The sequence below is a fragment of the Camellia sinensis genome, chromosome 7, assembly GCF_055761805.1.
Source record: "Camellia sinensis isolate YWXY chromosome 7, ASM5576180v1, whole genome shotgun sequence".
Classification (NCBI taxonomy): domain Eukaryota; kingdom Viridiplantae; phylum Streptophyta; class Magnoliopsida; order Ericales; family Theaceae; genus Camellia; species Camellia sinensis.
The window spans coordinates 66,271,108-66,284,074 of record NC_138967.1 but is presented as its reverse complement, the minus strand read 5'-3'; the positions used below and the strand labels follow the sequence as shown (position 1 = coordinate 66,284,074).

Below are 12,967 nucleotides of genomic sequence, written 5' to 3'. Positions count from 1 at the left end.
TTTAGTTTTTGTGATATATATCGTATTTTGGAATTGAACCCTGTTTTCAAAACTGTATTTACTATCCATGTTGCTACTCACTGAGCTATCAGCTGACTTAGTTGTTTACCATTTCCAGGTGTTAGAAGGACTTAGAGTGGACTCATGGCATAGCAGAGACTCGATTGCATGGACCTCTAGGACATTCATTTATTTTGTTTTAGATTATTATGTCAAGTTTGTGCATATTTCTTTTTATTCTTATTGAGGTTCATTTAGGATTACTTTGATACGTGGGTTGTTTATATCCCATAAGTTTAGATGGTATTGATTACGGTTGGCTTTGCCGTTTATACTTGTGACTTGTCACTGGTGGGTTTCGATTTATTTATTTCTAGGCTATCATCACATTTATTCTTTCTGATTTTGGGTTCATGTATAGGCTTACATGTGCCTTGGGCTAAATCCCTGTGGGCCACGGCCTGTCATGCCTGGGTTTAGGGTGTGACAATTGTGGTATCAGAGCTGTAGATTTATCAAGTTACATATCTTGCATTTCATCATTTAGACGAGGTCCGAGTCCTTATAGTCCTTAGTAGTGTGTGGTTGAGTTAGTTTTTTTTAAACTTGTGTTGAACCGTTCTGGATTTCATTTTGAAGGTTAAGAGTTGGCACCTAGATATTTACACAGACTGTCTATTCTTTGTGAGCCTTTGATGTTTGTATTACCATGTGTAATCCATTAGGAGAAACAGTAGTGTTGGGGGATATCTGTAGATCTTGTGTGGTATATTTGGATGGTAGAATTTTTCCAATGGATTTGATTTCCTTAGAGATGAAGGATTTTAACGTGATTTTGGGGATGGATTGGTTGACGAAGCATCATGCCTCTATTGATTGTTTTAGAAAGAGGGTAGTTTTTGCTATGCCGAGGCAACATGAGTTTTTCTTTCAGAGAGATGGGAAAGGGTCTTCTATTTGTTTTATTTCTTCCCTTCAGGCTAACCGAATGTTGAGAAAAGGGTGTCATGGTTATTTAGCTTGTGTGGTGAGTACCGAACAGCCAGAGCAGAGGTTAAAAGAGTTAATTGTAGTAAGGGAATTTGTTGATGTTTTTTCAGAGGATCTACTTGGTCTTCCTCCAGACCGTGAGGTCGAATTTTCCATTGACTTGGTCCCCAATACAACACCTATCTCTAAAGCGCCCTATAGAATGGTACCGTTGGGGTTGAGGGAGTTACAAACTCAGTTACAAGAGTTGCTAGACAAAGGTTTTATTAGGCCCAGTGTCTCACCTTGGGGAGCACCTGTGTTGTTTGTGAAGAAGAAAGATAGGTCTATGAGATTGTGTATTGATTATAGAGAACTGAACAAAGTCACAGTGAAGAATGGTATCCTTTACCACGCATTGATGATCTATTTGACCAGTTGCAGGGAGCTCAAGTATTCTCTAAAATTGACTTGAGGTCAGGCTATCACCAGTTGAAGGTAAGGGATGAAGATGTTCCTAAGACCGCTTTTAGAACCCGTTATGGGTATTATGAGTTCTTGGTGATGCCTTTTGTTCTCACAAATGCACCAGCCGCATTCATGGATTTGATGAACAGAGTATTCAAACCCCAACTGGATAAATTTATGGTAGTTTTTATTGATGACATTCTAATTTATTCGAGGAGTATGGAGGAACATGAGCAGCATTTGAGGGTAGTACTACAAATCCTTAGGAAGAAGAGACTGTATGCAAAATTTAAGATGTGTGAATTCTGGTTGAGTAGTGTATCCTTTTTGGGTCATGTGGTGAGTAAAGACGGGGTATCGTGGATAGCTCGAAGGTGGCACCAATTGTTGATTGGCCACGACCTACTTTTGTGACCTCTGTACGTAGCTTTCTAGGGCTTGCTGGATATTACAGACGGTTTGTGGAAGGATTCTCCCGTATTACTTTGCCACTTACCAATCTCACCAGGAAATGAGTAAAGTTTGAGTGGAATGATGATTGTAAGCGTAGCTTCCAAGAGTTTAAACAGAGATTGACATCAACTCCAATCCTTGCCTTACCTACAGATGGTGGTGGTTTTGTGATTTATAATGATGCTTCACGACAAGGTTTAGGTTGTGTGCTCATGTAGCATAGGAAGGTGATTGCTTATGCGTCACGACAGTTGAAACTACATGAGAGAAATTATCCTACACACAACTTGGAGTTAGCAACAGCGATCTTCGCTCTTAATATTTGGCAACATTATTTGTATGGAGAGTCATGTGAGATTTACACTAATCATAAGAGTTTGAAGTATATTTTCACACAGAAAGAGCTAAATTTGAGGCAAAGATGATGGCTTGAGTTGCTAAAAGATTACGATGTAAATATTTTGTATAATCCGGGGAAGACAAATGTGGTGGCAAATGCCTTAAGTGGGAAGGTCGCAGTTGGAGATGTAGTTGCTTTGTCTGTTGAGAGTTGTTTGGTGGAAGACATGAGATGTTTGAGGCTTGAGGTTGTTACGCCTGGTGATAGGACTTATTGTAGTCAATTGACAGTTCAGCTGACCTTGAGAGAACGGATTCGTTTAGCTCAGGAGATTGACCCCCAATGTAAGCGTATTAAAGGAGAGATGGCAGAGGGTAATTAATGATGATGAGTTGCTTAGATTCCGTAGCCGAATTTGTGTTCCTGCTGGTGGTGATTTGAGAAAGGAGATTATAACGGAGGCACATAGTTCTAGTTACAACATTCATCCTTGAAGCACTAAGATGTATCGGGATCTTCATGAACATTTTTGGTGGAATGATATGAAGGGAGATATTGCAAAATTTGTGACTCAGTGTTTGGTGTGTCAACAGGTTAAAGTAGAACATCAGAAACCCACGGGGAAACTACAACCCTTACCTACACCAGAGTGGAAATGGGATCATATTACCATGGACTTTGTGTGTGGTTTACCTCGTACTAGTAATAATCACGATGCAATTTGGGTAGTTGTTGATAGATTAACCAAGTCAGCACATTTTATTGCAGTTCGGATGAACTATTCTCTAGCTCGATTTGCACAGTTGTATGTAAAGGAGATTGTTAGATTGCATGGTGCACCTGTATCAATAGTGTCAGATCGGGACCCTCGTTTTGTGTCTAAGTTTTCGGGTGCGTTACAGTCAGCTATGGGTACTCAGTTAAATTTTAGTTCAGCTTATTACCCTCAGACAGATAGGCAATAGGAAAGGACTATTCAAACCCTTGAGGATATGTTGAGGGCTTGTGCTTTGGAGTGGAGAGGTAATTGGGATGATTTATTTGCCACTCATGGAGTTTGCGTATAATAATAGTTAGCATTCTAGTTTGGGAGTGACTCCTTATGAGGCTTTGTATAGGAGGAAGTGTAGGTCTCCTTTGTGTTGGTATGAGGTTGGTGAGAGGCAAATGTTGGGACTTGATTTGGTAGAGGATGCTACGCGGAAAATTACCACCGTCAGAGAGAGATTATTGACTGCTCAGAGTAGACAAAAAAGTTATGTTGATCATCGTAGGAGAGATTTAGAGTTTCATGTGGGGGATATGATATTCTTGAAAGTATCACCATGGAAAGGAGTCATCAGGTTTGGAAAGAAAGGAAAGTTGAGTCCTAGATACATTGGTCCATTTGAGGTATTGGAGAAGGTTGGTGAGTTGCGTACCATGTTGCTCTACCCCCTAGGTTGGCAGCAGTGCATAATGTGTTTCACGTGTCTATGCTGAGGAAATATGTACACAATCCATCACATGTGATAGATTATGAGCCGCTTCAGATTAGAGAGGATTTTTCGTATGAGGAGATGCCTGTTCAGATTTTGGATTTGAAAGAGAAAATGTTACGTACAAAGGCCATTATATTGGTTAAAGTACGATGGCGTAATCATCTAGTTGAAGAGGCGACTTGGGAACGTGAGGATGAGATGCGCGAGAAGTACCCATATCTATGCTCATAATTTACTTAGGTTAGTTTCGAGGACGAAACTTTTCTTTTAGGGGGGGAGAATGTGAGAACCCGAATATACAAATCAAATAAATAATTAAATAATAATTTTACAATCTCAAATATTTTGATAGTGAATCTTAAAGAACAAATTAAATATTTGAAGGGTCTTTTAATTAATTTTAAACCTAAAATAAATTTATGGTGAAAGTCTTTAATTTAGAGGCAAGATTTATTATTTAAAAAAAGGGGGGGCAAATTAGTAAGCATATTTTGATCTAATAATATTGGTATTTTATTTAAATTAATGGAGAGAGAGAATAAAATAATATAAAGAGATAATAATTTAAAACATTTCGTTTAGATATATAAAAAAACCAACCCTAGTTTTCCTAACAAAAGCCCTAACCCTCATTATAATTTTTTTCCACAACACTTTCAACACATAGCAGCCGTGAAAGAAAGAAAGAAGAGAGGGAAAGAGAAGCTACGTTGGGTTGTCTCTAGGAATCATCTGAATCTAAAGCAAATTCTTTAAGGTAGACTAATGTTTTAATTGTTTTGTCTGTCACACTCCAAACCCAAGTATGACCGGCCGTGGCCCACAGGGACTTAGCCCAAGGCGCACGTAAGCCTAAACATGAACCCAAAATCATATTGAACAACTATACAATAGCCCAATAACAAATAACCAAACTCAAACCAGTGACATACCACAAGTATAAACGGCAAACCAACCGTAATCAATATCATCCAAACTTATGGGATATAAACAGTCCACATCTCGAAATAATCCTAAATGAACCTCAATAAAAATAAAAAGTGCACAAACTTGACATAACAATCTAAAACAAAATAAATGAATGCCCTAGAGATCCATGCAATTGAGTTCCCGCTATGCCATGAGTCCACTCTAAGTCCTTCTAACACCTAGAAATGGTAAACAACTAAGTCAACTGATAGCTCAGTGAGTAGCAACATGGATAGTAAATACAATTTTGAAAACAAGGTTCAATTCCAAAATAAGATATATATCACAGAAACTAGATTGGCATACAGTTTGGTAAAGACAATCTGTTTCAAAAAGAAGGTTTCACAATTCAATAGTTAAAATACTCATATCTCTCAAGAACATAATAAATGACATTTTCCACTTAAAACAGATTACAACATGAACACAAATAATTTTCTGGATACCAAGAAAATAACAAGTAATATGCCACACAGTTCTCAAGGCTATAAGCCCCGTTGGATCCAATACCGAACTAGGAGTCATCCTCAGGGTGGCAACCTAAGCCTTTTCTCGAAGACAATCCGATTGAAGGTCACCTAGTTTAACCTAGGTCTTTTCCTTAGAATCATTGAGCACTAGAGTCATCACAGCCTAACCCGGATCTATTCCCTAGTGGTCAGAGTCACCACACACAGTGGAATAATTTCCCTAGACTAAATACATAGTTGGTCCCAATAATCAATACACATCAATTTCACAAAACATGGTAGTTCACCATTATAAACATGAGACCAAAACAAATAGTTTACAGTATGCCAAGTTCACACATGTTTCAGAAATAATTTGATTCCATTGATAATATAATAATTTATCAAAATAGTTTAGTCATGAAATAACAATTTAAGTTTCCAACAGTTCAGGATAAGGGAACATTTATAAAAATATGTAGCATGAAACTACTCACCTGGAAATGAAATAATGTAATCCTCGAATAGAGTATAAAAGTCCAACTAGTGCCCTGAACCAAGTATAAAAACTACACGTCACTACTAATTTAAAAATACTAAATAATAGGAACTAAGTAACCTCAACTAAAGCGCACTAACACGGCTCAACCCAACTCACCGTTACTCTTAAATTTTACCTAAATTCATGTTCTTCAAGGTTTAAAATCACCCAAGACATGAGTTCCGGTCGAAACTCAATTAAATGCAACTTTGAGATAAAATAGAATTTTTGATAGGCTTTCCCGAACTGTTCACTAACTCTGAAAATTAAAAACCCACTCTACACCATTCGAAAAATTCCAAAACCCTCCAGACATCAACTAATATATCCTAAGTTTCAAACCCAATTGGTTTTACTTGATTTGCTTATCAAAATAATTATTTACAATTAATTATGCCCAAACAGGTTGTTTTCTGCAGCACTTTAAATAAATTAATGGTTCTCTTAATATACAGGAGCAATCAACATAAGGCCAAAAATGTAAGAAACTAGACTCGTAACCGGTTCTAATGACACTAATTTGATAATTTTCGGATTTATACCCAAAGAGAACAACACTCCCGAATTTACTGTTTAAACCAATTTTCTGGACAGATTTGAACGCATCAGTTTATATGGATTTTGACTCCCAAAAATTATGAAAAACTTCAGATATGTAATACAACATGTAATTGATCTATTGTAAAAATTTCAGTTCAAAATTCATTCGTTTGATATGGTTTCATGATTTCTAAAGTTTGCTGGCAAATAAATATTCTTAGGAGCAACATTATGAATTCAATTAAAATTTCTAGAATACTATCCCAATCAGCCAATCCATTCATTTTTCTTCCACCAACTCAACACCCACAAGCACCATAACTATGTAAACAACATATTATAATAGAACAAGAATAGATTGATTAATACCTTAGAGAGTTGTTGACACAAGGATGCTTTCTCTCCCTCTCTCTTTTCTATCTCTTGCTCTCTCTTCCTCTCTCACGTTTCTACTGTTGCTGCTGCTGCTATAGTGTTGATTAGGAACCCTAGGGTTGTTATATATATATATATAAACAAAACTCCAAATAATTATCCTTTGTTTTTTATTATTTTTTTCTCTCCATTAATTTAAATAAAATACAAATATTATCATATCAACATATGCTTACGAATTTGACACTTATTTATTTATTTACAAATAATAAATTTTGCTTCTAAATTAAAGACTTTTACCATAAATTTATTTTAGGTTTTAAAATTAGTTAAACGACCCTCCAATAATATTTAATTTCCAATTAAAGATTCACAATAAAATATTTGAGATTCTAATATTATTATTATTTAATTATTTACTAAATCTTTATATTCGGGTTCTTACATTGTCTCTTCTTTTACATTTTTTTCCCCCTTATTTCTTCATTGTGATGTGTCGTTTGGCACTGTTTTGGGTATTCTTGAGTACCATGAGAGAAACAAAAATAATGTGCCCATGTGTAGTGTATGGCTTGTGTGTTGAGGTTATTTTGAGGGTAGCATGTATGGCTTTAGTAAGGTGAAGGGCTGGAGGTGTGTTTGGGTGGTAATGGGTTGGATTGTGAGAGTGCAACGTAGAGGGTGTAAATTGTAGTCTAAAAATTCTGTACTGAGTCACAAATTTTAAAAATCAAGAAATCATATCAAACGAATGAATTTTAAACTGAAATTTTTATAGTAGATTAATTACATATTGAATTGCATATATGAATTTTCCCATAATTTTTGGGAGTCAAAATCTATATTAATTGCTGCGTTCAAATCTGTTCAGAAAACTGTTTTAAAACAGTAACTTCGGAAGTGTTGTTCTCTTTGGATATAAATCCGAAAATTATCAAATTAGCATCACTAGAACCAGTTACGAGTCTAATTTCTTACATTTTTGGCCTTGCGTTGATTGCTCCTGTATACTAAGAGAACCATTAAATTCTTTAAAATGCTGCAGAAAACAATCTATTTGGATATAATTAATTGTAGATAATTATTTTGATAAGCAAATCAAGTAAAACCAATTGGGTTTGAAACTTAAGATATATTAGTTGATATCTGGAGGGTTTGGAATTTTTCAAACAGCGTAGAGTGGGTTTTGTGATTTTCAAAGTTAGCAAATAGATTGGGTTTAAAATTCTGTTTTATTTTAAAGTTACTTTTAGTTAAGTTTTGATTGGAACCCATGTCTTGGGTAAATTTAGACCTTGAAGAACATGAACTTAGGTATTATTTAAGAGTACCGGTGAGTGGGGTTGAGCTGTGTTAGTGCGCTCTAGTGTGGGGTACTTAGTTTATTATTCCCTTCAGTATTTTTAAATTAGTAGTGACATGTAGTCTTCATACTTGGTTCAGGGCACTAGTTGGACTTTCATACTCTATTCGAGGATTATATTATTTCGTTTTCAGGTGAGTAATTTCATGCTACATATTTTTATAAATGTTCCCCTACCTTGAACTGTTGGAAAATTTAATTATTGTTTCAGGACTAAACTGGTTTGATAAATTATTATATTATCAATGGAATCAAATTATTTTTGAAACATGTGTGAACTTGACATACTGTAAACTATTTGTTTTGGTCTCATGTTTATAATGGTGAACTACCATGTTTTGCGAAACTGATGTGTATTGATTATTGGGACCATCCGTATATTTTAGTCCAGAGAAATTATTCCACTGTGTAGTGACTCTGGCCACTAGGGAACAGACCCGGGTTGGGCCGTGATGACTCTAGTGCTCAACAATTGTAAGGAAAAGACCTAGGTTAAGCTAGGTGACCTTCAATCGGATCGTCTTAGAGAAAAGGCCCGGGTTGCCACGCTGAGGATGACTCTTAGTTCGGTATTGGATCCAACAGGGCTTATAACCTTGAGAACCGTATGGCATGTTAATTGTTATTTCTTGGTACCCAGAAAATTATTGATGTTCGTGTTGTAATCTGTTTTAAGTGGAAAATGTCATTTATCATGTTCTTGAAAGACATGAGTATTTTAACTGTGGAACCTTCTTTTTGAAACAGATTGTCTTTACCAAACTGTATGTCAATTTAGTTTTTGTGATATATATCGTATTTTGGAATTGAACCATATTTTCAAAACTGTATTTACTATCCATGTTGCTACTCACTGAGCTATCAACTGATTTAGTTGTTTAACATTTCCAGGTGTTAAAAGGACTTAGAGTGGACGCATGGCATAGCGAAGACTCAATTGCATGGATCTCTTAGACATTCATTTATTTTGTTTTAGTTTGTTATGTCAAGTTTGTACATATTTCTTTTTATTCTTATTGAGGTTCATTTAGGATTACTTTGATACGTGGGTTGTTTATATCCCATAAGTTTAGATGGTATTGATTACGGTTGACTTTGCCGTTTACACTTGTGACTTGTCACTGGTGGGTTTTGATTTATTTATTTTTGGGCTATCATCACATTTATTCTTTGTGATTTTGGGTGCATGTATAGGCTTACGTGTGCCTTGGGCTAAGTCCCTGTGGGCCATGGCCGGTCATGCCCGGGTTTGGGGTGTGACATTAACGAGGACAAGTAGTGGAGTAATAAAATCATTTTAAAAAGATGACGTTAACTTAGAGATTAACGGGGACAAGTAGTGTAGTAATATAATGGTTACCTGGGTTCATTGGGGGAGCCATAGTTCCTCCAAAAACAGCAGGATGATTTACAGATGGTTGACTATGCATCCACATCTTCTAAGGGCTTTGATCGGGTACTATGGGTTGGAATGGCTGAAAATAAAAATGAATATCAAATAGAAATTCTCTGCAAAAAAAAAAAAGCAAAACCCAAATGGGTCACAAAATCAATTCAATTAACTTGGTCACAAACCATACTTGAAGGCACTAGGAAGAACCTCCAAGCTATGATGTGGATTTATTTGTTTGGTTGCTAGTAGTTGATCTCACATTTGAAGAACTGGGTTTGGCTACATTTGTGATCCACAAAAAGGATTTCCATTTTAGGATTGTAACTAGGATTTTCTGCAAAGCATATGCTGCAAATTTAAGCTGCCATACCACACCCAAATCAGCATTAGAATTTTTTTTTTTTTTTTTTTCTAATAAAGCCTAAGTAGCACAAACACGGACACATGACACGACATGGACACGACTCCGAAATGCTAACACAATAATTTTCAAAAAATATAAGACACGACACACTTGGGACACAAAAGTGTCTGATGTTATGAATTTGATTTTTTAATCAAGACACATTAAAGAAGAGTTGGACAAGCTTTTAGGAGTGTCTAAGGAGTGTCATGTCAAGACACGTTTTGTCCGTGTTTCTTAGAATAAGCTTATTACCTTTGGTTAATAAGGTTTTGTGACCTTGAATCTGCCCAGTTGGGGAAATTCAGTCTGTTATGGAAAACAACATTTGCCTTGATAAGGTCCCTGACCCCAACCACCATATTCGATCTTGCATTGTTGCATTAGTATAACCAGCGAGTAGTTTATTTTCTCTGCAAACCCACAAAATTTTGGCATTCCAATTCAAATACATAAATGTCATCAAACATTACGTAAGAATAGATTTTGTTTAGATTTCATACCTAAAATCATCTAATGTCAATAGCTTGGTCAAATCATTGAACACGTCTTCATTAAATGCTGAAAAAAGTTTGAGTTCATTCACAAAGATTGCAATGGCTGCAACATGATCACACCTAAAAGATTCCAACAAATTCAAGTTGATGCAAGATTAAAACCACTACATAAAGGGCACAAGAGAGAGCAAAAACTTGAGAAAATTGAACAATATCCATATCCAAGGCCTCGAGGTACTTCTGTGTTCTCAATTCGAAAAAGATCTTCCTAGAATATTCATTATCTCCAACTTGGTGAAACCAGAAAGGTGTCTTTCTATTACCATTAAGTATCAGTTCCTCAAAATAGTTCAAGTTAAAGAAGCAACACGATTTACATTCAAGCCTATCAAGAGAATGGAACAAACTATGATTAACCGGAAAATTTTAAACAAGCAAGACATGAAATTGGAAAGAAAAAGGTTAGGATTATACTTGTGAAGAGATTCATTGTTCTTCTCCTCATTGGGAAACTACAAGATCAAGAAGATGAGGTCCCTTCTGAGCCCTAAATTTTTGGTCTCTTGCTTTGAGTTCATCATGGTCACTTCTTCAGAACCTCAAAAAATAAACATAGTCAATAACATCAACAATAACAACCTATTAAATGACAAACGGGAAGGTTGATCTGTTTGGTTTGACAAAAAAAGTTTCCTTGCAAATCTTGTTGAGAAAGAAAATGAAGTTCTCACATAATTCTCAATTAAGAACAAAATCTAATATCTATAGGACAAAAACAGAGATGCATTCAAGATAATACAAGAAACGTCAAAATTAAATGACATTCTAATATCAAACAAGAACATCCAAAATTTAGAATAAAATTTAAAAAGGCAAGCAAACAATTACTAGTAGGATCAAACAAGAACTACTATAATCGACTAGTCTGAACTAATCATCACATGCAAAAACATCTTTAATGCTCAGAAACCAATGGAAAATTAGGGTTAATGGGCCAAGAAAAAGTAATTAAAAAAACAACCTTTTTGGAGTGGAGATTCTAAAAATGGTAAAAAATGAAGACAGGAGAAATTTGGGAAAGTTCAAGTGGAACCAAACTAACCTATTTGGAAGTTAAAGAGATAGAAAAGAAAGCCTGAGCTTCAATGGCAAAGAAAGAAATAGAGCAAAATAGAACACAAGTCTCTGCTCTACAACCCTTCTCGGAGCTCTCTCCCTCTCTCTCTCTCCTTTTTGAGCAAGAAAATGGGTTTACAGAGTCCAGAGACTCTCTCTCTCTCTCTCTCTAGTCTCCATTCCATCCCCCCTCCATCTCTCTCTCTCTCGCTTTAGTCTCCACTCCATCCCCCCTCCATCTCTCTCTCTCTCTCTGGTTCTCTGTTTACTGTATCTCTCTCTCTAGGACTACAGGTTTGGCAAGGCATTTGGTGGACTCCAATTTATAAGGGTCGCTAGATGATAAGTCGACGAGCTTATCATTTAGTTGAATCTTGTAGGGAAAACTACACAACAGTGGAACTTTCACAATAATATTTACACATTAGTGAAAAACAAATATAAATTTAACTATTAATATTTTAAAAAAGAAAAATGCTTTAGTGCTCCCACTAATTAGGTGGCAGTGGGTCCCGTCATGAATGATGTGATGTTTTGGTCTTGGAGTTGTAATTTTTTTTTATTTTTTTTTATTTTTTTAATACATTAGTGCTATTAGTGGTGATGTTTTTAGTGGGATGAATCATTGTTGTTTAAAAAACTATCATTGATTTGAATTTTTTTTTTTTTTTTTTGAAAAGATAATTTCCCCAATCTTGTAAGCACGTCCCACTCTTTAGGTCTAGTTTGGCATGATTGAAAAAAGACAAAAAATCAAAAAGTCACTATCCTATTTAAGTCACATCATCTTATTTAAGTCACATCACCTCTCTAACACATCACTTCAAACCCAACCCAAATTCAACCCATATTTAATAAAAAGTCAAAAAGTACACTTATTTAGTCTTCCCAAACTAGGTCTTACTACGATAGGTGCAACACATCTGAAAAATAGATTAGAGGTAATTTGAAAAGGTTATTATATATATATATATATACAAAGTTTATAATTATAATACAAAGTTTATAATTATAATTATTAGTATTGATAAAGTTTAATGTACAATTATTTTTCAAGTTTTAAATTGATCTGAAATTTCTCCAATAAAATTTTTATACTAGAGTAGCCATGTAAAATAATATGAAAATGACATTTTTTAACTTATAAGTAGCAATAATAATAATTTAGCATTGTTAGGAATCTCATATGAATTACTAAATATTTTATACAATACACATATTGGTGTGAGATCTATACACAATAGATGTAGAACTCATGTGATGTAAGTCCCACACTTATACTTACATATTGTGTAAAATGTGTAAAATATTTAGGCCAAGTTTGGCATGATTGAAAAAAAGATAAAAAGTCAAAAAGTCACTATCCTATTTAAGTCACATCATCTTATTTAAGTCATATCACCTCTCTAATACATCACTTCAAACCCAACCTAAACCCAACCCATATTTCATAAAAAGCCAAAAAATGCACTTATTTAGTCTTTCCAAACTAGGCCTTAATACCAACCAACCAACCAATCAAACCAACCCTTAAGTCCCATCAAATGGGATCAGTTATATGAATCATTTTTCTCCACTCTCTATGAAAGGCCATTTGATTAGTCAAACTA

The 12,967-nt window shown here is 35.1% G+C and overlaps 1 protein-coding gene across 17 annotated transcripts in view; it reads right to left on the bottom strand.

The window, feature by feature from the left end:
* Window positions 1-12,967, bottom strand: part of LOC114305801 (signal peptide peptidase-like 3) — a 101,042-nt gene that overhangs the window by 86,954 nt on the left and 1,121 nt on the right. For 3 of the 17 annotated variants that reach the window (XR_014335433.1, XR_014335437.1, XR_014335440.1), the window contains exons 1-5: window positions 10,716-11,820; window positions 10,248-10,361; window positions 10,000-10,157; window positions 9,529-9,702; window positions 9,309-9,423 (exon numbers count right to left, since the gene is read on the bottom strand). The gene's annotated coding sequence lies outside the window, so the exon portion shown is untranslated. Of the gene's footprint in view, window positions 1-478; window positions 4,860-5,626; window positions 5,681-6,579; window positions 6,678-9,308; window positions 9,458-9,528; window positions 9,703-9,999; window positions 10,158-10,247; window positions 10,362-10,715; window positions 11,821-12,967 lie in introns of those variants that run through there. The other 14 variants (XR_014335431.1, XR_014335439.1, XR_014335441.1 and 11 more) reach the window with 13 other exon arrangements.